This window comes from Macaca nemestrina, chromosome 17, assembly GCF_043159975.1.
Source record: "Macaca nemestrina isolate mMacNem1 chromosome 17, mMacNem.hap1, whole genome shotgun sequence".
Lineage (NCBI taxonomy): Eukaryota > Metazoa > Chordata > Mammalia > Primates > Cercopithecidae > Macaca > Macaca nemestrina.
In genome coordinates this window covers 7,100,249-7,126,051 of record NC_092141.1, presented here as the reverse complement: position 1 = coordinate 7,126,051, position 25,803 = coordinate 7,100,249, and the positions used below count along the sequence as shown (strand labels likewise).

At 42.2% G+C, this 25,803-nt stretch overlaps 2 long non-coding RNA genes across 2 annotated transcripts in view; one reads left to right on the top strand and one right to left on the bottom strand.

The window, feature by feature from the left end:
- Positions 1-487: 487 nt before the first annotated feature.
- LOC139359433 (uncharacterized) overlaps positions 488-25,803 on the top strand; it is a 79,967-nt gene continuing 54,651 nt past the window's right edge. The window contains exons 1-3 of the long non-coding RNA XR_011615350.1: positions 488-4,376; positions 6,279-6,388; positions 7,340-9,384. This is a non-coding gene — a long non-coding RNA (uncharacterized lncRNA). The remainder of the gene's footprint in view (positions 4,377-6,278; positions 6,389-7,339; positions 9,385-25,803) is intronic.
- On the bottom strand, positions 9,029-25,769 carry LOC139359434 (uncharacterized). Its single transcript, XR_011615351.1, has 3 exons — positions 25,712-25,769; positions 9,268-9,482; positions 9,029-9,112 (listed from the first exon to the last, which is right to left on the bottom strand). It is a non-coding gene; the product is annotated as an uncharacterized lncRNA (long non-coding RNA).

Genomic DNA, 25,803 nt, shown 5'->3' with positions numbered 1-25,803 from the left:
GTCAGATACTTTTCTGCATCTATTAAGATGATCATTTTTACCCTTCATTCTGTTAATGTAATGAATCACATTTATTGATTTGTGTATTTTGAACCATTTTCACATTCCAGGAATAAATCTAACTTGATCATAGTGTATTATTCTTTTAATGTGTTGTTTAATTTTGTTTGCTAGTATTTTATTGAGGATTTTTGCATTTGTGTTTATCAGGGATATTGTCTTGTATTTTTCTTTTCTTGTAGTGTTCTTATCTGGCTTTGGGATCAGGGTAATGCTGGTCTTGTAGAAAGAGTTTAGAAGTGTTCCCTCCTCTTTAATTTTTGGAAAAAATTGAGAAGGATTGGCATTAATTCTTCTTTAAAGGTTTGTAGAATTCACCAGTGAAGCCATCTAGTCTTTGTTAGTACTCTGTTTAGATTTTGTATTTCTCCTGACTTAGTTTTTGTAGGTTGTAAGTTCTGAGAATTTATCCTCTTTTTTTTTTTTTTTTTGAGATGAAGTCGCTCTGTCACCCAGGCTGGAGTGCAGTGGTGCAATCTCAGCTCACCGCAAGCTACGCCTCCTGGGTTCACGCCATTCTCCCGCCTCAGCCTCCCGAATAGCTGGGACTACAGGCACCTGCCACCGTGCCTGGCTAATTTTTGTTTTTGTATTTTTAGTAGAGACGGAGTTTTACCGTGTTAGCCAGGATGGTCTTGATCTCCTGACCTCGTGATCTGCCCACCTTGGCCTCCCAAAGTGCTGGGATTACAGGCGTAAGCCACCACGCCCGGCTGAATTTATCCATTTTTTCATGCTACCCAATTTGTTGGTGTATAATTGGTCACAGTAACCTCTTATGATCCTTTGTATTTTCATCATATCAGTTGGAATGACTCATCCTTCAGTTATAATTTTATTTACATCTCATCTCTTTCTTAGTTTAGTTAAAGGTTTGTCAATTTTGTGTTTTTCAAAAACCCAACTCTTTGTTTCATTGATTTCTTTTTATTGTTTTTCTAGTCTCAATTTATTTCTGGTCTAAATTTTATTATTCCTTTTGCTAACTTTGGGCTTTGCTCTTATTTTTATATTTCTTTGGGGTGTAACTTTAGGTTATTTATGTGAGATCTTTTCTTTTATTAATGTAATCACTTGTTGCTGTGAACTTCCTGCAATAACTGCTTTTGTTGCATCCCATACATCCCATTTTGGTTTTTTTTTTTTTTTTTTTTTTTTTTTTGGTTTTGTTTGTCACAAGATATTTTTGTCTTTTCTTTAAATTTCTTCTTTGACCCATTGGTTTTTCAGGAGTGTGTTGCTTAATTTCTGCATATTTGTGAGTTTTCCAATTTTCCTCCTATTATTTCTAGTTTCATTTCATTGTGATTGGAAAAGGTATTTCATATGATTTCAATCTTCATAAATTCGTTAAGACTTATTTTGTTATTTAACATGTGATCTATCCTGGAGAATGTTCCATGTGGACTTAAGAATGTGTATTTTGCTTCTGTTGGATAGAATGTCACATATATGTTCATTGGATCTATTTGGTATCTAGTGTTTAATTCCACTGTTTCCTTATTTATTTTCTGTCTGGATGATCCATCCATTGTTGAATGGGGGTATTGATTTCTTCTACTATGTATTGCTGTTTTATGTCTTCCTGATGAATTGACCCTTTTGTTAGTATATATAATGACCTTCTTTGTCTCTTATGACAGTTTTTGACTTGAAGTCTATTTTGTCTCATGTAAGTATAGCCACCTTTGCTCTCTTTTGGTTATCATTTTTATGGGATATGTTTTTCATCCATTCACTTTTGGGCTATTTGTGTCCTTAGATCAAAAGTGAGTCTCTTGTAGACAGCATATAGTTGGGTCTTATTTTTGAAAATCCATTTATCGGCCAGGTGCGGTGGCTCGCACCTGTAATCCCAGCACTTTGGGAGGCCGAGGCAGGTGGATCATAAGGTCAGGAGTTCAAGACCAGCCTGGCCAAGATGGTGAAACCCCATCTCTACTAAAAATACAAAAATTAGCTGGACATGGTGGTGGGTGCATGTAATCCCAGCTACTCAGGAGGCTGAGGCGGGAGAATGGCATGAACCCCGGAGGCAGAGGTTGCAGTGAGCCAAGATCAGGTCACTGCACTCTAGCCTGGGTGAGAGAGCGAGACTCCATCTCAAAAAAAATAAATAGATAAATAAATAAATAAATTCCATTTATCCACTCTATGCCTCTTGATGAGAGAATTTAGTCTATATACATTAAATAATTGATAGGTAAGGACTTACTATTGCTATTTTGTTAATTGTAGTTCCTTTCTTCCTCTCTTGTTGTCTTCCTTTGTGGCTTTATTATTGTTTGTGGTGGTATGCTTTGATTCTTTTTTTTTTTTTTTTAATCTTTTGCGTATCTACTATAGGATTTTTTATTTTGTGATTACCATGAGGCTTACATAAAACATCTTATAGTTATAATAGTCTATTTTAAACTGATAACAACTTAATTTTTATTACATACAAAGACTATACACTTTTACTTCTCCCCTCACATTTTTATTATTTATATCACAATTTACGGCTTTTTATATTGTGTATCAAACTATATACCATCATCATGGTATTAGAGAATTGTGAGTTTGACTATACTTACCTTTATCAGTGAGTATATGTTTTCATGTTGCTGATACATGTTCCTTTCATTTGAACTTGAAGGTCTCCCTTTCATATTTCTTGTAAGGCAAGTCTGGGGTGATGAACTTCCTCAGTTTTGGTTTGTCTGGGAAGGTCTTTGTCTTTCTTTCCTTTTTGAAGGATGGCTTTGCTGGGTATGTTTTTGGTTGGCAGTTTTTTTTCTTTCAACACTTTGAGTATATCATTCCACTCTATCTTGGTCTGCAGGGTTTTTGGTGAGAAACCCACCCACTAATAGTCTTATGGAGATTTCTTTGTATGTGTTGAGTTGTTTTTCTTTTGCTGCTTTAAAAATTCTCTGGTAAAAGGAATTTGAGGAGATAAAAAATAAATAAAACAAAAGGAAAAAAGTTATCTCTTTGTCTTTGATTTTTGACTATTTGATTATAATGCATCTTGGTGAAGACCTCTTTATTTTCAATGTATATGGAGTTCTTTGGGCTTAATGGATCTGGGTTTTTTTTTTTTTTTTTTTCTTTACAGATTTGGAAAGTTTTCTGTCATTATATTTTAAAATAAGCTTTCCTTCCATTTCTCTTTCTCTGGTCCTTTTGGGATTTCTACGATATGTATATTAGTTTGCCTGATGTTTTCCCACAAGTCCAGCATAGTTGAACCAGCTGCTAAGATCCATGCCTGTTGTAAATGTTCATGTTCTCTCAGCAGCAGTTAATGTGGGTCATGCACAGTGGTGTGTTGGACCCCATACATGGTGGGGTGGGGCATGCAGGTTGTGTAGACTCATTGGGTGGAGGATACTCGGGTGAGTCATCTGGTGGGATTTGTGGGCAGGTCTCCTGCTGGAGTCTGTGAGCTAGTTGGCAGAATCTGTGGTTGGTTGTTGAAACCATATGCTGGTTGCTGTGCACTCCATTCCCTTCTCCCTGTTCCTAGATGATCAGTCATGCTGATCATCTGCATTCTGGGCAGGGAGACAGAAGTGAGCCTCCTGGGCAATGTTCTTCAAGTCTAGGTAAGCCAGGTGTTCACTATACTTTTACCTTCCCCTGTGGAGCGATTGAAGGCCAAAGGAGCTTCTCTCAGCACAAGCTGTGCCTCCTTGGCGGAGAGCTGATGCAGGTAAAGTGGAACTGCATTTCTTACCCTTTTCGATGCTTCCACTCTTGGGTTGATTTGCTCCAGTGGGGTGCTGGAACCTCAGCCAGACTCCAGGCCTCCCACATAATGATTCTTATCTGTCACTGCCTGCCTTAACTGGTGTTTCTATGGGGGGATGAGAGCTGGAACATCCTGTTCTGCCCTGTTACTGATTTCACTCCTGGACTGAATTTTGAAGAATGAACAGAACTCACTACTAGATGTATAAAGAGAAAAGAGCATCCTAAGCAGAGGGAACTCCAGGTACAAAGGCACAGAAATTTAATATATCAAGGTGCTTGTGACGGACAGTAAGTTTTTTGTGGGACTTGGATGTAGGTTTCACGGAAGGGGACAGTGGGAGTGTGTAATCGCAAAGTTGATCAGGGGCCAGATTATCATGGGCTCATATGTACAGTGAAAACTATGAAAGAAAATGGAAAACTTGTGATGACTCTGCTTATTGAACTTTACCAGCAAAGGCTTTTCCTTTTATCTGAGCAGGATTTTAGACATGGATTCATCAATGAGCATTTGCAGTACTGTACATGGGAGAAGTCAGGAGTGATAGTTGAGCTAAGAGATAGAGATATCAGTAAAGGTATGTACAGTCACAGTTTGTGAGACAGGCAATAAGATGAATTCATTCAACTAATTCATTCAACTAATATTTGTTAAGTGTCTACCACATACCCCCAAACTTGTAGAAACTGAAGACACAGCAGTGAATAAAGAGAAAAAAATCTCACTCTTATTGTGTTATACTCCATGTATTTACTATATATATATATATATATATATATACATATATTCTGGAGTATTTTTAAGCAAATCCCAGACATCATGTCATTTCACCTTTGAATATTTTAGTATGTGTCTTTAATTGATAAGGACTTTAAAAATACATAGCCTTCATACATAACTACCATATCATTTATCGTATCATAATATATAATACCATGATATCATTTAATAGTATGCATTTATATTTTCACTAGTGTTTAAAAATGTCTTTTTAAAATTAGTTACTTTGGGCCAAGTGTGGTGGCTCACGCCTGTGATCCCAGCCCTTTGGGAGGCTCAGGCGGGCAGATCACTTGAGAGCCAGGAGTTCGCATCCAGCCTGATCAGCATGGTGAAACCCCATCTCTACTAAAAATACAAAAATTAGCCGGACGTGGTGGCGTGCACCTGTAGTCCCAGATACTCGGGAGGCTGAGGCAGGAGAATTGCTTGAACCTGGGAGGCAGAGGTTGCAGTGTACAGAGAGTGCACCATTGCACTCCATCCTGGGTGACAGAGCAACTCTATATCAGTAAATAAATAAATAAATAAATAAATAAATAAATAAATAAAATCAGGTGCCTTGAATCCAGGTTCAAATCCAGGGTCACGTATTGTATTTGATTGACATGTCTCTTGTCTCTATTAAAATCTAACACCTCCCTAGCCTTCCTTTGGTATTCTTTTTTTTTTATGCCTCTTAAAAAATTTTTAAAAATTATCATATAGTAAAATTAGCTTTTTGGTATACAGTTCTACACATTTTAACACATGTATAGATTCATGTAACCACGACCACAGTCAGTATACACAACAGTTTTTTCACCTGCATGTGTGGGGTAGGAGGGGATTTGGCGGTTGATCCTCTGTGACACGCTGTTAAGCACCCCCTTGATTTTGGCTCTGGGGCTTACCTTTCCACCCTGAACCTCCCAGGGCTGAGCCTTTCCAGGTTCTGCGGGGGTTTAATGGCTCACTTTCCACTGCGTTACTCTTCTTCAGGGTTAGGAAAATTAAATCACCCAAGGTTCCGCATCGTATTGTGGAATTCAGACTCGAACCCAGCTTTTCCATCTTCAAACCTCTATGTTTAAAATTTATTGTATAAAACCAGAAAAAAGCCTGAGCACTTAGAGTACCAGAAGAACCAATTTCAGAATATAGATGCAGGATTCCTAAATAAAATAGTAACAAATTGAATCTAGCACAAATTAATGAAAAATCTATGCACGGTAGATAACTCAATAAATAAATATGAAGTAAAGTGAGGTACCATTTTTGTGCATAGGTTACTAACTTGGTGGAGATTTTAAGAGAAATACTACCAACTATAGGCAATGGATGGAGAAAATAGGCATTCTTATATGTTTCTGGTGTGAAACCAAAAATTGGTATCACCTTTCAAGGGGTCAGTTTTACTATATATAACAAAACTCTTAATATTTCATGCAACTTTTAACCCAGAAGTTCCACCTCTAGGAATTTATTTTCAGGAAGCAATCATGATATTCACAAAAATTTGGCTATGAGGATATTCATTTCAGTGTTATTTATAATATTGAAAATTAATAACAATGTATCTGTCCACTAATATGGACTTCATAAAATAAAATACCAGACACAAAATAATGTTGAAGAATAGTTTTAATAACATGAATATATGATAATGTTATAGTCAGTGAAATACATAGTTTCAAAACTGTTTTTTTTGTATTACAAGGGATTCTTTCTATTGCAAGTAATGAAAACTTAACTAAAAATGGCTTAAGAGAAAGAAAAGGAAGATATTGATTCATAATACTGGAAAGTCCAGTGTCAAAATGTCTTCAGGTAAGACTGCATCCAGCCTCATCCTCAGTAATCTGTTTCCATCTCTTGGTTTGGCTTTACTTTCAGATAGACTCTCTAAAAGCATAGTTAAAGAGAGCTACCGGCAGCTCTGGGATTATGCTTTACCAATTTAATAATCTAACAGGACAAGAGAATTTCCTTTCAAATCATTCTAGCAAAAATCCTAGGGCTGAATCTCATTGGCCAGGTCTGGCTCATGTACTCCTCTCTTTAACTGAGAGGAGGTGTGAGTCCCATTTGAACTATGTCATAATAATGATAGCTGAAATTGATTGGTATTGACTATGTGTCAGATTATGAGTCTAAGTCCCAGGATTTGATGTGTAACTTTAAGCAATTTAACCTTCCTAAGCCAGAAAAGAACACATAATCTGTATCCTCTGTATTATTTCACTAAATTCTCTTGGCAGTCCTACTGAAACAGATGCCATATCCACCCTCATTGTATGGATGAAGAAACTGAAGGTCAGGCAGGTTAATTATTGGCTTAGTCCATTTAGTGTTGCTATAAAGGCATACCTGAGGCTGGGTAGTTTCTAAAGAAAAGAGGCCGATTTGGCTCATGGTTCTGTAGGCTTTACAAGAAGCATGGCACTGGCATCTGCATCAGGTGAGAGCCTCAGGCTGCTTCTACTAATGGTGGAAGGTGAAGGGAAGCCAGCATGTGCGGAGATCACATGGCGAGAGAGGAAGCAAGGTGTGGAGGCGATGCCAGGCTCTTTTTAACAATCAGTTCTCCTGGTAATGAATAGAAGAAGAACTTACCCTTGAGGGAAGACACTAATTTGCTGATGAGGGACCCACCCCCATAACCCGAATACCTCCCATTGGGCCCCACCTTCAACATTAGGTATCAAATTTCAACATGGGATTTGAAGGGGACAAACATCCAAACTAAAGCAAGTTTCTTTCTTTCTTTTTTTTGCATAGAGATGTCAACGCAAAAATTGCACAGGATAAAATCAAGTAGGCAAGGGAGTCTTTATTCAAAGCTATTGCAATGGGAGAGAGGCCAGAACTAAAATCTGAATTTACCTCCCCTGAAACAGAGTAGGAGAGTTTTTCAGAGCTGAAGTGTAGGGGGATCACAAGTTTCTTATTTAAGTTGAAAGAATTAGCAAATGATGCAATTCACTCACATGGATTGAGAATATGGGAGGTAGCAGTTCTTCAAAGAAGAATCAGATGCTGCTTCAGACCTTGACTATAAAGCCCAAAACAAAAGTAAAGAAAAACAAAACAACCCCATAGAATAAACAAGGATATAAAAACTTTAAAAGTCTACTATTCATATACTTGGAAAGGTACAGAATAGATTATACCCGTGTTATAAGAGCAGAATAAGATCATGATACTTTTTTTTTTTTTTTTTTGAGATGGAGTCTCGCTCTGTCACCTAGGCTGGAGTGCAGTGGCCGGATCTCAGCTCACTGCAAGCTCCGCCTCCCGGGTTCAGGCCATTCTCCTGCCTCAGCCTCCCGAGTAGCTGGGACTACAGGCACCCGCCACCACACCCGGCTAGTTTTTTGTATTTTTTAGTAGAGACGGGGTTTCACCGTGTTAGCCAGGATGGTCTTGATGTCCTGACCTCGTGATCCGCCCGTCTCGGCCTCCCAAAGTGCTGGGATTACAGGCTTGAGCCACTGCGCCCAGTCGATACATTTTAAGAGAAGAAAAAAGGGCCCTTAAAAATTAAAGCAAAGAGTGGACCTGAAAAATGTAACAGAAGAGTTGGAAGATAAACTTGAGGAAATCGCCCAAGAAGACACAGAGATGAAAAATAGGAAAGCAAAGATAAAGAAGATTAGAGATTAAGACTGGCGTGTTCAATATCTGAATAATATGTGTTCAAGAGAGAAAAAGAACATGTAGGAGAGGCAGTCATCAATAAAACCATACAGAAAAGTTTACTCAAAACTCATGAAGGACATGAGTTTCCAGATTGAAAGAGTTCTTCAAGTGCCCAGAGAAATGGATGAAAAATGACCTGTCGAGACACATTATCATGGAATTTCAGAACACAGAGTCCAAGAGATTGTAAAAGCTTAGAGAGCAAGGGAGAGGGTACATATGAAGATCAAATATAAAGGATCGGGAATCAGCTTTGGTTTTGCCGGCTTCCATAAACAATGGTAGAGGCAAGAGACACCAGAGCAGTGCTTTTCAAAATTCTTAAGAAAAACTATTCCCAGCCTAGAATTCTGTACCCAGCTAAATTATCAACCAAATATGAGTGGAAAATATGGGCAGTTTCAGATATGCAAGATTTACTTCACATGCATTCTTTCTTAAGGGGCTACTGGAGGCTGTGCTTCTTGAATGAGAGGACAAGCCAAGAAGGAACACATGGGGCACAACGGAATCTAACACAGGAGAGTGGTGAAGGGACTCTAGGGTAAGGGTGACGGGAGAGTCCAGAATGACAGTTATGAACTAGGTGCAGAAGGAAACACGTCCAGCCTGAAGAAGCGGGACACCAGGACTCCAAGGAGAGACACACTGAGGGCTTCCATCACCACCGTCCCCACTGCCATCACGCTAACTTTTAAATCAAGGACTCAATACCCAGAGTCTGGCCCAGATTTTTCCTCTGTACTTACCTTATTTTGACCACATGCTGATAAAGTTCCTGCTCATTCCTCCAATGCTCTGATACTTGATCTGCTGTGGGTGTTGTCTAGAAATGTTCTGCCTTGACCTCTTCTGGGAAGTGGACGGGAAGTCGTGATGAGCAGAATATACAGAACAGCCATCTCCTTCTGACTATATCCTGGTCAAACATCTAAAACCCGGCCCATTCTCCAGTGCTACCGTATGTCTCACCTGTGCTAAGCCCAGTGACTCCCAGTGTTACTCACCATCTGACTCAATGATTTTCCCATAAAAGGCTCTTATAAATGCTTAGGGAAGCTGAAGCCAGACAATGACCGAGAGGCTGTTCAGTTTATCTTCTCCTGAGCCTTCCTCAAACAGTGGTAACATCACGCTTTCCTTATTCTTCTAGATTGCTGCTTGCTGTTCAGTTTTTCAAAACTGAGTCATGCTGTTTAGGGATGTATATATTGGTGGAAAACTGTAAAGGAAATAGGAGAATGATTAACATTAAGTCATCATCGTGGTTATCACTGTGGGTGGAGAAGAGACCACAGTTGGGGAGGGCTAAGCAGAGGTTTCTAAAGGACTGGTTATGTTTTATATCTTAAACTGGGTGGATGATTATTTACCTTATTATTATAATATTAGGTTGGTGCAAAAGTAATTGTGGCTTTTGCCATTACTTTTAATTTGCCATTACTTTTAAAATTTTATCCATCCTTCTGTTTGTATGATGCATTTTACAACAAACCATTTTAAAAATCAGGTGTTGTTACTCAATAAAAGGGGAAGTCAATGAAACAAGTAGAAATAAGAGATATTTATTCAGAATCTTTGGATAACAAAAATACCTGCAAAGAGAAAGGATAAGAAGGGACTATTTATTTATTTATTTAATCTATTTTTTTGTGACGGAGTCTTGCTCTGTTGCCTAGGCTGGAGAGCAGTGGCGCGATCTTGGCTCACTGCAACCTCCGCCTCCAGGGTTCAGGCAATTCTCCTGCCTCAGCCTCCTGAGTAGCTAGGATTACAGGCGCGCGCCACCAGGCCCAGCTACTTTTTGTATTTTTAGTAGAGACGGAGTTTCACCATGTTAGCCAGAATGGTCTCCGTTTCTTGACCTCGTGATCCGCCCGCCTCGACCTCCCAAAGTGTTGGGATTACAGGCATGGGCCACCGCGCCCGGCCTATTTTATTTATTTTGGAGATGGAGCCTCGCTCTGTCACCAGGCTGGAGTGCAGTGGCACAATTTCGGGTCACTGCAACCTCCGCCTCCCGGGTTCAAGCGATTCTCTTGCCTCAGCCTCCCGAGAAGCTGGGACTACAGATGTGCAACACCACGCCCAGCCAATTTTTGTATTTTTAGTAGAGACGGGGTTTCACCATGTTGGCCAGAATGGTCTCCAGCTCTTGACCTCGTGAACCGCCTGCTTTGGCTTCCCAAAGTGCTGAGATGACAGGCGTGAGCCACGGCGCCGCGCCCTACATTTTATTATTTTCAAGTGAAAGCAAGTGTATTAAGAAAGTAAAGGAGCCGGGCGCGGTGGCTCAAGCCTGTAATCCCAGCACTTTGGGAGGCCGAGACGGGCGGATCACGAGGTCAGGAGATCGAGACCATCCTGGGTAACACAGTGAAACCCCGTCTCTACTAAAAATACAAAAAACTAGCCGGGCGAGGTGGCGGGCGCCTGTAGTCCCAGCTACTCGGGAGGCTGAGGCAGGAGAATGGCGTGAACCCGGGAGGCGGAGCTTGCAGTGAGCTGAGATCCGGCCACTGCACTCCAGCCCGGGAGACAGAGCGAGACTCCGCCTCAAAAAAAAAAAAAAAAAAAAAGAAAGTAAAGGAATAAAAGAATGGCTACTCCATAGGCAGAGCAGCCAGGAAGATGCATTTTTTTCTCTGGCTCTTTTTTCACTGTAAGCAACAGAGACTTGCTCAGTTTGACTCAGAAAGGGTAGGAGTTGTTTTGAGCCTACGCAAGGAAGGAACTGGAATAGTAAAACTTAGCATTTCCTGCAGGCATCTCTGTGTGTCTGTCTGCTCTGTTCCCCATTAGCTATACAGACGCTCCTGTGTTTATGATGGGGCTGTGTCCTGATAAACCCATTGTAAGTCAAAAATATCGTTAAGTGAAAAATGCATGTAATACACCTAACCTAGGCTAAAGTAGCTTAGCCTCGCCTACCTTAAATGTACTCAGAGCACTTACATTAGCCTACAGTTGGCCAAATTATCTAACGCACAACCCATTTTATAATAAAGTGTTGACTCTCTCATGTAATTTATTGAATATGATGCTGAAAGTGAGAAACAGAACGGTTGTATGGGTACTTGAGGTACAGTTGCTGCTGAACGTGTATCGCTTTTGCACCTTCCTAAAGTTGAAAAATACCAAGTTGAACCCTTGTGGGTTGGGAATTGTCTGTATAACGCATCTCCCCAAAATGTATTGTCTTAAAAGAACAACCACTACTTATTTGTTGGCGTACAATGCTGAACTTTGGGAAGGGATTGACAGGAACGGCTTGGTTCTGCTCCATGTGGTGTTGGCTGGGCCACCCTGCCTGGGGCTGGAGGGTCTGGGTGGCTTCACTCACATGTGTGGCTCAGCACAGGTGTCTGCAACAGCAAAGGACTGGCCAGACCAGTCTCTCCAGCAGGCAGTCAGTCTCCTCCTCCTCCTCCTCCTCCCCCGCTTCCCCTTCCCCTTCCCCTTCCTCTTCTTCTTCTTCTTTTCCTCCTCCTCCTTCTTCTTCCTCTTCCTCCTCTTCCTCTTCTTCTTTTATTTAAGTTGTGGGGTACATGTGCAGAACATGCAGTTTCGTTACATAGATATACACATGCCATGGTGGTTTGCTGCACCCATCAACCCATCACCTACATTAGGTATTTCTCCTAATGCTATCCCTCCCTTAGCCCCCCACCCCCCAACAGGCCCCGGTGTGTGATGTTCCTCTCCCTGTGTCCATGTGTTCTCATTGTTCAGCTCCCGCTTATGAGTGAGAACATGCAGTGTTTGGTTTTCTGTTCCTGTGTTAGTTTGCTGAGAATGATGGTTTCCAGCCTCATTCGTGTCTCTGCAAAGGACATGAACTCATCCTTTTTTATGGCTGCATAGTATTCCATGGTGTATATGTGCCACATTTTCTTTATCCAGTCTATCACTGATGGACATTTGAGTTGGTTCCAAGTCATTACTATTGTGAATAGTGCCACAATAAACATACGTGTGCATGTGTCTTTATAGTAGAATGATGTATAATCATTTGGGTATATACTCAGTAAAGGAATTGCTGGGTCAAATGGTATTTCTGGTTCTAGATCCTTAAGGAATCGCCACACTGTCTTCCACAATGATTTAACTAATTTACACTCCCACCAACAGTGTAAGAGTGTTCCTATTTCTCCACATCCTCTCCAGCATCTGTTGTTTCCTGGGCAGTTAGTCTTCTTTATACAGTGGCTCAGGGCTCCAAGAGAAGGAGAATGCAAGATGTCAAGCCTCTTGGTGGTCAAGAACTGGCACCATGTCACCTCTGCATTCTGTTGGTCCAAGTAAGTCACAAGGCCAGTCTAGAACGCAGGGAGACATAGATTTCACCTCATGATGGGAGAAGTGCTTACTAGATGAGGAGCATTTGTGGCAGCTATTTCTGTAAACAACTTGCCGTATCTTTTTTTCCATCTCATAATTTTGGTGTGTACATAATTTTAGTTTGCTATAGCTGAACTCTACATGTTTTTCTGTCACCTCCAATTTTATTGCTAAGTAGCAAATTCTTTTTCTGTGTTTAGGTTTAAATTCCTAAGAACAGTTTGGTGAATTCATCTCCTTACCTTGTGTCAGTGGTCAGAGGTCAAAGGCCATCCTATTTTTTTTTTTCCTGTGTTTTTATTTTGAAAAGCCTTTGGGGCCGGGCACAGTGGCTCATGCCTGTAATCCCAACACTTTGGGAGGCCGAAGTGGGTGGATCACGAGGTGAGGAGTTCAAACCAGCCTGGCCAAGATGGTAAAACCCCGTCTCTACTAAAAATATAAAAATTAGCTGGGTGTGGTGGCAGGCGCCTGTAATCCCAGCTACTCAGGAGGCTGAGACAGGAGAATCACTTAAACCCGGGGGGCGGAGGTTGCAGTGAGCCGAGATTGTGCCACTGCACTCCAGCCTGGGCAACAGAGTGAGACTCTGTCTCAAAAAAAAAAAAAAAAAAAAAAAAAAAAAAAAACCTTTGGGATAGTTGCAAGAACAGTACCATGAATGCCTATTGATGCTTCACTTAGATTCACCAATTTTAACATTGGCCACATTTGTTTGATCACACATTCTTTCTCCATGCTTATATATATATATATATATATATGGAGTTAGTTGAAGACATCATGACATTTTACCTTTAAATACTTTAGCATGTATCTGCTGAGAACAGGGGCATTCTCTTACATAACCACAACCAAATTACCACACTCAAGAAATTTAACATGTATATACAACTATCTAGTGTACTAACTATATTCATATTTCCACAATTGCCCCATAATGCCTTTTTTTTTTTTTTTTTTTTTTTTTTTTGAGACGGAGTCTCACGCTGTTGCCCAGGCTGGAGTGCAGTGGCGCGATCTCGGCTCACTACAAGCTCTGCCTCCCGGGTTCCCGCCATTCTCCTGCCTCAGCCTCCTGAGTAGCTGGGACTACAGGCGCCCGCCACCGCGCCCGGCTAATTTTTTGTATTTTTAGTAGAGACGGGGTTTCACTGTGGTCTCGATCTCCTGACCTTGTGATCCGCCCGCCTCGGCCTCCCAAAGTGCTGGGATTACAGGCTTGAGCCACCGCGCCCGGCCCATAATGCCTTTTATATGCCATTCTTTTTTGATCCAATATTTAATCTATGATCACACATCAAAATTAGTTGCCATGTCTCCATAATGTTTTGTTTTTCTGAAAGACAGGAGGATCTCCCTCCCTTTCCCAGGTAGAAATGCAGTGGCTTGATCATGGCTCATTGCAGCCTTGACCTCCTGGGTTCAAGTGATCCTCCCGCCTTATTTTTTGATTCTTTTTTGTATGTAGAGATGGGGTCTCACTATGTTGCCCAGGCTGGTCTCGAACTCCTGGGCTCAAGTGATCCTCCCGCCTCTGCCTCCCAAAGTGTTGGGATTACAGGCATGAGCCTCCCTTATGTTCTTTAATTTAGATAAGTTCTCTGTCCTCTTTTGTCTTTTAGGACGTTGACGTTTTGGAGAGTCTAGGCTGGTTGTTTTGTACAATGTCTTTCCATATGGATTTGCCTGATTATTTCCTCATGATTAGATTCAGCTTAAACATTTTTGGCAAGACTATGCCATAGGTGATGTGTGGCCAGTCAATTCAGGGGCTACTCTTAGACAATTGTTGGCCAGCTGCCTGTGCTTACTCCCATCCCACCCCACCTCCCATCATTTCCTTTGCCTGAAGTCTTCTGGGTAAGTTTGACCACAGAAAGATGATAGCAGATGACTGGAGGGTGGGAGGAGAGGAAAGGCTATGATATCGCCCCCTATTTCTCTGTTTTCTGTGACAGCTTTTCTTGTGTGTCTCCAATTCCTCCCAAACAAACACTCGCTCTGTGGTTCCAGCTCCCATGGGGGAAATACCCTCTCCTTAGTTCTGGCTCTTTTTGTTTGGCCTCAGCTTCTGTGCTCTGATGAAACTGACTTCTCCCGTTGACCCTTTAGTTCCAGCGTGGCAGTTGCTTTTGGCTGCTGCCGACCTCTCAGTTGCCTCATCACCCCATCCTGTGTTTGGCTTCTCAGCTTTTCCATTTCCTGTGTAACCGATTTCCTTATTAACGTTCCTCTTTATTTGGTTTGAAAAGTCTAGGGTGGTGTCTGTTTTCTTGACTAAACCTTGACTAATATAGGTAGGTTTTCATCATCAGTGTGATTTGCGTGACTCGTGGAATGGGGCCACGTGGTACAAAATAAGGCAGCATTAGCAACAGGAGTTATACGAGGGGAAATTCCTTTATAAGGAGAAATAAGCAGTGTAGGCCTCCTTCCTGGTTATACAAAAGGAAATATACAAAAAAGAAACATCTCAAGGTGGTAGAATTTTGTATAGTTTTTATATTATTTTTCTTCTTTTCGGTTCATCCAAATTACTTAATTTTTTTTTTTTTTTACAATAGACGTAGATATTTTTGACATGAAGAAAAAATTGCCATATCTGTAAACAAATGAAGGAGAATGGTGTACAGGTGTACATGTTGTACACAATAAAATATTATCAGAGGACACAAAAGTGGCTAACCCCCATCAAAAAACAAAAGACAAAATTACAACAAATTTAGAGACCTTAACTGGTTTTTATTTGCCATTCTAGAATAAGGTAACACCTCATCGTACAAAATAGAATGAGTGCTTTGATGAGCTGAGCAGAGGTGGTTGGTTTTATTTTTTTTTATTTTTTTTTTTTTTGAGACGGAGTCTCGCTCTGTCACCCAGGTTGGAGTGCAGTGGCGCGATCTCAGCTCACTGCAAGCTCCGCCTCCCGGGTTCCCGCCATTCTCCTGCCTCAGCCTCCCGAGTAGCTGGGACTACAGGCGCCCGCCACCTCCCCCGGCTAGTTTTTTTTTGTATTTTTTTTTTTTTTTTTTTTTTTTTTTTTTTTGAGATGGAGTCTCGCTCTGCCACCCAGGCTGGAGTGCAGTGGCCAGATCTCAGCTCACTGCAAGCTCCGCCTCCCGGGTTCACGCCATTCTCCTGCCTCAGCCTCCCAAGTAGCTGGGACTACAGGCGCCCGCCACCTCGCCTGGCTAGTTTTTTGTATTTTTTAGTAGAGACGGGGTTTCACCGTGTCGGCCAGGATGGTCTCGATCTCCTGACCTCGTGATCCGCCCGTCTCGGCCTCCCAAAGTGCTGGAATTACAGGCTTGAGCCACTGCGCCCGGCCCTTACATTCTTTCTAAAGCAAAACACATCTAGTTTAGTTTTGCTTCTTAGAATCAAAGTCAGAAATGCTATAAGTTAAATTTTGTAACTGCTTAACAAGGAACCACTGACTACCAGTTTTTCTTAAAGACAGTATTACCCATTGCCAGAGTATATAGGTTTTAAATTAATAGACTTTAGAGAAATTTTAGATTTACAGAAAAATTAAGCAGAAAGTGAGAATCTATTTTTCGAGCAGAAATTTTTGAGCGCTCACAAAATTTCGGGGTCTGTTGTAATAGTTGGGTTTCTGTTCCAATGAGCTTGTGGATACATCAATAGCTTATAGCCAAGTGCGTATCAGTACCCACCAAATCCATGAGTGAGATATTTTCTTTAAATCACTAAATGGCTCTAAATGACAGGTTTTACATACACTTAGCCCTCTGTAATGGCAGAGGTGGAATCTGTGGATACAGAGGACCGACTGTTACCTGGAAAACCAGGGTTTGTTTGCCTGGTGAGTAACAAGCGATTCTCCAGGAGAATGCAGGTTATGATGAATAGGAGTTTTCTTAGTTGGCACAAGAAAGGCGGGCACTGGGAGTATTCTCCAAAAGCGCGTCTTCTCAAGGGAAAGTGACAGGAGGCTGTTAACAAGAACTAACTGTAACATATTTAAAAAGGTTTATTCTGAGCCAAATGAGTGACCAAGGCCTACAACACAGCCCCAGGAGGTCCTGTGAACATGTGCCCGAGGTGCTCGGGGCACAGCTTGATTTTATATATTTTAGGGGGACAGAAGTTCACAGATACCAATCAATACGTGTCAGACGGGCGTCAATTCAGCCTGAAAAGGTGGGACAACTCAGGGCACCAGCTTCCAGGTCATACGTGGATTGAAAGATTTTCTGACTGGAAATTGGTTGAAAGAGTTACGTTATCTTTTTTATTTTTATATTTTTGAGACAGAGCCTCCCTTTGTCACCCAGGGTGGAGTGCAATGGCACGATCTGGGCATACTGCCACCTCCACCTCCCCGGTTCAAGTGATTCTCCTGCTGCAGCCTCCTGAGTAGTTGGGGTTATAGGTGTGCACCACCACGCCCGGCTAATTTTTGTACTTTTAGTAGAGACGAGGTTTCACCATGTTGGCCAGGTTGGTCTTGAACTCCTGACTTCAGGTGTCCACCCACCTCAGCCTCCCAAAGTGCTGGGATTACAGGCGTGAGCCACTGCACCCAGCCAAGTTGTTATTATCTAAGGACCTGGAATCAATAGAAAGGAATTGTCTGGGTTAAGATAAGGGGTTGTGGAGACCAAGATTCTGAGGTGGGAGGCAGGACTTGACTCTAGAGGTGGGGCTAGGACACCAGACCAGTTGAAGACTAGCTAAAAACAGGTCGGGGTGCGGGGCAGGTGGGGTGGGGCAGAAGCACTTCCTTATAAGACACATACACCAGTGTGCCATGTCAGTTGACCATTGCCATGGCAACACCTGGAGGTTACTGCCCCTTTCCATGGCAATGACCTGACAACTGGGAAGCTCTCACCCTCATTCTAGAAATTTCTGCATAACCCCCTTAATTTGCATATAATTAGCTCTCACCCTCATTCTAGAAAATTCTGCATAACCCCCTTAATTTGCATATAATTAGAAGTGGGTATGAGTGCAGACCTGCCTCTGAGCTGCTACTCTGGGCACACTGCCTATGGGGTAACCCTGGTCTGCAAGGAGGAGGACCTCTGCTGCTGCTGGTACACTGCTGCTTCAATGAAAGCTGCTATTTAACAGCAGCAGCTCACTCTTGAATTCTTTGCTGGGTGAAGCCAAGACCCCTTCAGGGCTTAGCCTCAATTTGGGGGCTTTCCTGTCTTGCACCAGTTCTTGTTATGCAGATGAAGTCTCCAGGCAGCAGACTTGAGAGAGTGTAGGTGGTACATGTCTCTTACCAGAGCTAAAAAGGTGCCAGACTCTTAGTTCATCTCTCCTGGATCAGGAAAAGACCTGGAAAGGGGAGGGGATGCTCTACAGAATGTAGATTTTCCCCACAAAAGACAGCTTTGCAAGGCCATTTCAAAGTATGTCAAAGAAATCTATTTTGGGGTGAAATCCTTTGATTTCTTTCAGGGTCTACTATCTGGCATATGAGGCTATACTAGAGTCAGGTTGAAATTTATTATCTTGTTGCTACAAAGAGTCTGTTTTGTCAGTCTTAAGATCTCTGTTTTAATGTTAATGCTGGTCAGTTGTGTCCTTTTGGTTTGATGTAATCCCATTTGTCTATTTTTAATTTTGTTGCCTGTGCTTTTTGTTAGGTTTTGAATGGAGGCGAGGGTTAAAGAAAGACACACAGGCCGGGCACAGTGGCTCAAGTCTGTAATCCCAGCACTTTGGGAGGCCAAGGCGGGCAGATCACCTGAGATGGGGAGTTCGAGACCAGCCTGACCAACATGGAGAAACTCCATTTCTACTAAAAATACATAATTAGCTGGCCGTGGTGGCACATGCCTGTAATCCCAGCTACTCAGGAGGCTGAGGCGGGAGAATCGCTTGAACCCAGGAGATGGAGGTTGCGGTGAGCTGAGATCGCACCATTGCACTCCAGCCTGGGCAACAAGAGTGAAACTCCATCTCAAAAAAAAAAAAAAAAAAAGAAAAGAAAACAGAGAGAGAGAGGGAGAGAGAGAGAAAGAGAGAATGGCTCAACAGCAAATGCAAGCATTTATGTCCAGGACAAACTTATAGAGGTGGGGGACCAGCTTAATGTCAGTGCCCACTGCTGCTTACAGGCTGGGGTACTTACAGGTGTGGGTGGGAGGGGCCTGGGCAGCCCAGGCTTGCTGCCTGACAGGATATTGATCAGATGTTCCTTTGATCAGGCGGTTTGGCCCTTGTTCTGGTGGAGTGTGGTGTTCCTTGCATTTTCTCCTAGCAGAATAGGATAAGAGGCAGGCTGTTTCTCACAGCCTGAACCCCTGTGGAATGTTCCACTTTGACCAAGGTCTGTGAAATGGTGGGGGACTTACAAAACGGTGCAGTTTGGACTAACACTTTTGAGGGCTCTTGTTCTTTTTGACTATTTTTATTTTCTAGGAGGACAAGAAGTTTCTGGGTATTCTTAAATATTACTTGTGAGCTTTAAGTTACTCAATGATTTAACTTATGGTGATGGTTATCTTTAAATAAATATGTCATGATTTTTTTTCTTAACCATTTTTAGTATGGACTGTATAAAATATACAAAAGGCCACCATATTTATATACAATTTAAAAAATAAAGCAAATTAAAAAGTACCCAGATAGCTACAACCCAGTCCAAGAGTTAGACTATGGACAGAGTCCCTCTCCCGACTCCATCCCCTAACTGCAATAAACCTCTTCCTCTTCCTGTTAGTAACCACTCTCCAAACGTGTGACAATCACTTCCTTGCAAACGTTTGTAGTTTGACACTTCTATATGCATTGCTTAGTTTTGCCTTTTATGTTTAGACCTTTCATCTACTTGTAATTTATTTATGTATGATGTCAAGTTCCATTCTTTTCCATATGGACACTTCCCGTCCCAGCACTGTCTATCAGAATTTCTACTTCCTCGCCTGATCTACACTACCACTGAGGCAGGAGAATAGCGTCTGGAGGCAGGGAACCGAAGGCTGATTCATGCTGCTTATGAGGGAAAGGAGGGGTTGAAGTGGGCTTAGGTTCGGAACCCAAGCCCAATTCATCCCTTTTCAACCCCTCCTTTTTCCTGCGAGGCAGTTGAAAAATGAAAGTACCTCTGATTGGTCTCCTCCTGCAACCAATCAGACTGGTCGGGGGCCAATGGGAGCCCTCCAGAGGGTATTTAAACCTCAGAAAATTCAGTAACAGGCTTTGGAGCTGCTTATTTGAGCCTGCTCTCATCTGTTGGAGTAAATCTCTGCTTTCGCTGCCTCGCTTTGTGTGTTTTGTCCAATTGCTTTGTTCAAAACGCCAAGAACCTGGCCAACCACCCTCAACCGGTAACATATTTTGGTGAACCAGCCAGGAGGTAAGCCCAACGTTTGGTATTTATTTTTCTCTTTTTCCTCTTTTTCTCTCTTTTCCTCTCCAACTCGGGACCCTCGGTGGACAGCGCCTAGGCACGGAGGCAACCGCAGGTTTCTGGTTGGGGCCACTCTCCAGGGAAACTGAAAGGTTTCCACGTGGAAGCGCCTGATCACCACCACCCGGTTTGGGTGACGGACCTGAGTCCTTCTCTTTTTCAGTCTTTCAGCAGCTGTTTTCTGGCACGGCAAATGGTCAGAAATACCATATGTACGGGCCTTCACGGCCCCACGCCAAAACCTAATCATTCCCGCAAAGAAAGTCCAAAGGCAGGACTAGATATTATAGACGACCCCCTTTCATAAGGTGAACCTTTCAGGGTGAACATAACCGCCCCCATGTAGCTCCTTGCCAAGTGCTCCTGAGGCCAAAACCCAAACACTGAACACCCTAGTAGGTCCGCCTCACACACTCGGAGGGGAACACCATATTCCCCTCTCCCTCCAGCCCCGCTACCCCTTCAGGAAGTAGCAGCCCAGGGGCCAGTCCTAGTGCAGGCCCCCTTCTCTGTAACTGATACACAACAACGTCAGGGAAAGCTAGGAAGCTCTTCTGAGAATCCCAGGAAATTAGCAGATGGATTCCAGACTTTGACCCTAGCCTTTATCTCTCACTGAGAAATGTTCAGTTCATTCTAGCAACCTCCTGCACCCCCTTTGAAAAGGAATGAATCTTTTGAGGCCGCCCACCGGGAAGCAGACGATTTATTTGCCCAAAACCCTCAGGGCAATCACCTGGGCCCAGACACAGTTCCCACAAGTGATCCTAATTGGGACTATAATGCTCCCGTGAGAATGAACAATGGGGCTAAATTTCTTGAGGCTCTCCTTGGAGGAATGAGAAAGGGAATAACTAAGGCAGTAAATGATGAAGTAAGGGAGGTTCCACGGGGCAAGGTAACCCTTGCCATACTCATGCTACAATCTGGAAAGGAAGGGCGCTGCTAACCAGCAAACACTCCCCTATAAAGCAGAGGCCTGAAATTCTGCAGCTTTTGGAAGCCATACACCTGCCAAAGGCTGTAGCTGTCATTCATTGTAGAGGGCATCAAAGGGACTTAACCCTTAGAGCACAAGGAAACAGAAAAGCTGATAGAGAAGCGAAAGCCGTAGTTCTCCGGGTGCAATCCCAACAGATTCCGGCTCTACTTTTCTGTGATTCCCCAGTGGCGCCTGAATACACACCACAGGAAGAATAGTTAATAAAGGAGCAAGGGGGACAAAAACAAGGATCCTGGTGGTATATGGTATCAAACTCACATCTCCCTCAAGCAGCCTGATGGAGAATCATAAAAACCCTGCATGACTCTTTCCATATGGGGGGAGAAGCCACCCTGGCCATGGTTAACAGGCTCTTCACTGGGCCTCACTGAGCTTCTGTGGTTAAGCATGTCTGTCAAACCTGCTCAGTGTGTGCACGGAACAGCCCAGGACACAAAATGCCTCCTCTAACAGACCAGTCCAGAGGGGAGTTCTATTAGAGGACGCTGATAGAACATAACCAGGAAAAGACGGGTAATCAGACTTCACACACATGTCAGCTGGCAGAGGAGATACGTTTTTGTTAGTGCTAATAGATATCTTTACTGGCTGGGTTGAAGCTTACCCTACCAGATCAGAGAAGGCTACTGTGGTTATAAGGTTCTCTTAAAAGAAAGAATCCCCCAGTCTGGGTTACTTCAGAGTCTCCAAAGTGATAATGGCCCATACTTTATCTCCCAAATAACTCAAGGGGTTGCTAAGGCTCTCAGAATCAAATACTATTTACATTCAGCATGGAGGCCTCAATCCTCTGGGGAAGTAGAAAGGGCTAACCAGACTCCGAAACAATTGTTAGCTAAGCTTGATCAGGAAACATCAGAAGCTTAGCTCAGCTTTCTGCCCCTAGCTCTCTTAAAAATCTGTAATACTCCTAGAGCAAAAATTAATATAAGCCCATATGACATGTTATATGAAGGCTATTAGTTTTTTTTTTTTTTTGGAGATGGAGTTTCGCTCTTGTTACCCAGGCTGGAGTACAATGCCTCGATCTCGGCTCACTGCAACCTCTGCCTTCTGGGTTCAAGCGATTCGCCTGCCTCAGCCTCCCAAGTAGCTGGGATTACAGGCATGCACCATCACGCCTGGCTAATTTTGTATTTTTAGTAGAGATGGGGGTTTCTCCATGTTGGTCAGGCTGGTTTTGAACCCCTAACCTCAGGTGATCTGCCCGCCTCGGCCTCCCAAAGTGCTGGGATTACAGAAGGCTTTTCTTAACTAATGATCTAATTACTGATTCAGAAACAGCTGGTTTAGTAAAATACCTAGTTAACCTAGGACAATGTCAGCAGGTTTTACGGAAGTTTGGAACTCAAAGGCTTGCCATACTGGGCACTAACCAGCAACCCCAAATCAGGCCAGGTGATAAGGTGCTTGTTAAAGCATGGAAGGAGGGGTCACCTGCTCAGCAATTACAACCCAAATGGAAGGCACCGTTTTCCGTGATACTGGCCACGCCTTCTGCAGTCAAAGTACTAGGATTAGATAGTTGGATACACCTTTCAAGGATCAAGTCTGTGATACCTGAAGCCCCGCACCTGGAACCTGAAGTTCCCATCAGCCACTACACCTGTGAACCTGTGGCAGCCCTGAAGTACCTGTTTAGAAGACAGCCAAAAGGTAAATGCCTACCAGCTTTCCTTGGTGTTTTTGTTGCATAGTTACTGTAGGCTGGATAATAGTAGCCATGTTTTTGTATCTTTTTGCAGATTAATTGCCTTCTTTCAAACAGCTGGAATCACTTCCTAGTAATTAAGTAGAATATTTTAATTCATTTCTATAACACACATTCCTGACAGCAGAGGTATCCATCTCCTGAAGTTCCCATGAAATCTTTTAACCAAATTCATTTCCTCTTGCCTGGAGATGATCGTGCAGTAAGGGTTCCAGCCAGTTCCAAATGAATTCACCACCCCTGGTCGTCAAGAAACTACCCTGTCTCCACTAGACAGAGCACGGTGAGAGTTCTGTGATTCCCAATGGGTAGAGACTGTCAGTCAAGTCAGTGTGAAGCAGTTACAGAAAGACCATCAGTCCCTCTGCCTCACATAAAGACTTACGGGGATCATGTCTCTCAGGGGGAAATGAGGCAGGAGAATAGGGTCTGGAGGCAGGAAACTTAAGGCCCATTCATGCTCACTGGATATCAGAGGCTACTCTTCAACCCCCCCTTTTTCTGTGCGACAGTGGCTGCCCCTCCTTTTTCTGCCTGGCAGTTGAAAAATGAAAGTACCTCTGATTGGCCACCTCCTGCAACCAATAAGACTGGTCGGGGGCCAATGGGAAACTCCTAGAGGGAATTGAAACCCCAGAAAATTCTGTAACCAAGGCTCTTGAGCGGCTTGCATGAGCCCACTCCCCGCCCTGTGGAGTGTACTTTTGTTTAAAACAAATCTATGCTTTTGCTGCCTTGCTTTGTCCATTTTGTCCAGTTCTTTGTTCAAAACGCCAAGAACCTGGACAACTACCCTCAGCTGGTGACACCACCTCTGTTGAAAATGAAGTGTCCATATATGCCTGTTTTGGGGCTCTCATTCTTCTGTTCCGATTGTTCTACTTGTCAATCCCTGTGTTAATATCATGCCATCTTCAAAACAGGTCATTTCTATTGAGGTCTGGCTTGTTTGCTCATACTACCCATAGCATGTCTTGCCTGATTGCAATATCCTAACTTTGAGACTTACTTTATTGTCCAGCATGATTCACTTTGTAAAGGTCCTGTGTGTTCCTGAAAAGAATGTGTGGCACACGGTGTTGGGTGCTGTGTTCTATAAATGTCCTCTTGATCACGTCTATTAATTGTGTTCAAATCTATGTTCTTACTGATTTTTCATCTACTTGTTCCATCAATTATTCAGGAAGGTGTATTAAATTTCCTGCTAGGATTGTGGTCTTGTCTGCTTCCCCATGTAGTTCAGTATTTATTTCATATGTTTTGAGATTATAAGGGTCATACAAATTTAAACTCATATCTTCCTGATGAATTGAACATTTAATCAATATGAAGTGAACCACTTTCCCTAGATATACTACTGCCTTCACTTTCTTGTTTCTGCAATTGATAGAAGAAAAACTATTTACTAGATATATAGTGTGTGTGTTTATATCTGTATATATATGTGGTTTATATATGTGGATATATACTTTTTGTGGTAAAATATACATAATATAAAATTTACCATTTTAATAATTTTAAGTGTTCAATTCAGTTGCATTATGTACATATTATTGTGCAACAGTACTACTGTCCGTTTCCAGAACTTCATCTCAAACTCTATACCTGTTAAACAGTAACTTCCCATTCTCCTCTTTCCTCAGCCCCTGAGAATCTCTAATCCACTTCCTATTTCTAACAATTCACTCATTCTAGGTACTTTATATAAGTGGAATCACACAGCATTTATCCTTTTGTGTCTGGTTTATTTCACTTAACATGTTTTCAAGGTTCATCCATGTTTTAGGATGTATCATAATTCCATTCCTTTTTATGGCTTAATATTCCACTCTCTGTATATATCACATTTGGTGTATCCATTTATCCATCCACAAACACTCGACTGGTTTCCACCTTTTGGCTATTGTGAACGATACCTCTGAACATTGGTGTACAGGTACTTCTTTGAGTCTGCTTTTAATTCTAAATTTTTATACACAATATTTTTCATCGTTATCTTCAACCGTTTTTATAAACTTATTGCACTCCAGCCTGAGCAACAGAGTGAAACTGTCTCCAAAAAATATATATAAATTATATATAAATATATAATATATAATTATATATATGTAATATATATATAATTTAGAATTTCCATTATTGAGGAATTTCTGGGGACAAAACAAAGACATTATGTCCTCACACATGTGTACAATTCCTAGAAGGTGTCATTTCACTGTTCTGCTTTCCATAGATGTTTTGAGACACCTGAGAAGTTAACTCTTAAGTCCAACCATTGCTATTCTGTAAGCAATCTGATTTTTAAGGACTATTTATATGAGGAGGTGAATAAACAGCATAAAGACCTGTTTGCTCATGATTCAGCTTTGATAATTATCAACACATGGCCAATCTTGTTTCCTCTTTACTCCTTTACTCTTCATAATTGATTTGAAGCTAATGGAGGCCATCACCTCATTTCCTAGATAAATATTTCAGTACACAAATGCAAAAGATAAGGGATTGGAACCCAGGGACTCATTTGATCAGGTTGGCCTGCCCTGCTTGCTTTTGATTGCTTGCTTTTAGTTTGTTCTCTCTTTCTCATGAAGCTGATGGTGGTGGTAGCTGAAGGCCTCCCCTCTGAACACTAAAACGTAACCTCCTCTGGCTACTTTATAGATAACATTCGTAGGTCACCATGGTAATGGTCACTTCTCTTGTCTTTTAGAAACTTAGGCTAGCTACCATTCAGTTCAAACTGGTTGAGACCACCAGCGCATCAGCTGGGCCTGTTCAAGTGCCCAAGAGGTGGCCTTTTGATGTCAAAGTGCCAAAAATCCTACTTTCAGATCATGCTAATGGTGCCATTTTCTGTACGTGTGTCCTGTGAAATGCCAGGAACTCCGGCTCTGCTTGCACAGAACAGACCGGTGACTTCATTTTTCCCTGCTGCCAATCACCTTCCCCAACCCTTAGACCATCGCATTTCCCTAATCCAGAAATATCTGTAAGCCTTACCTTTGGGGGAGGCAGATTTGAGAGCTGTTCTCCTACATCCTTACTTGGCAGCTCTGCAAATAAATCTTCTCTTTTGCAAAACCTGTGTCACT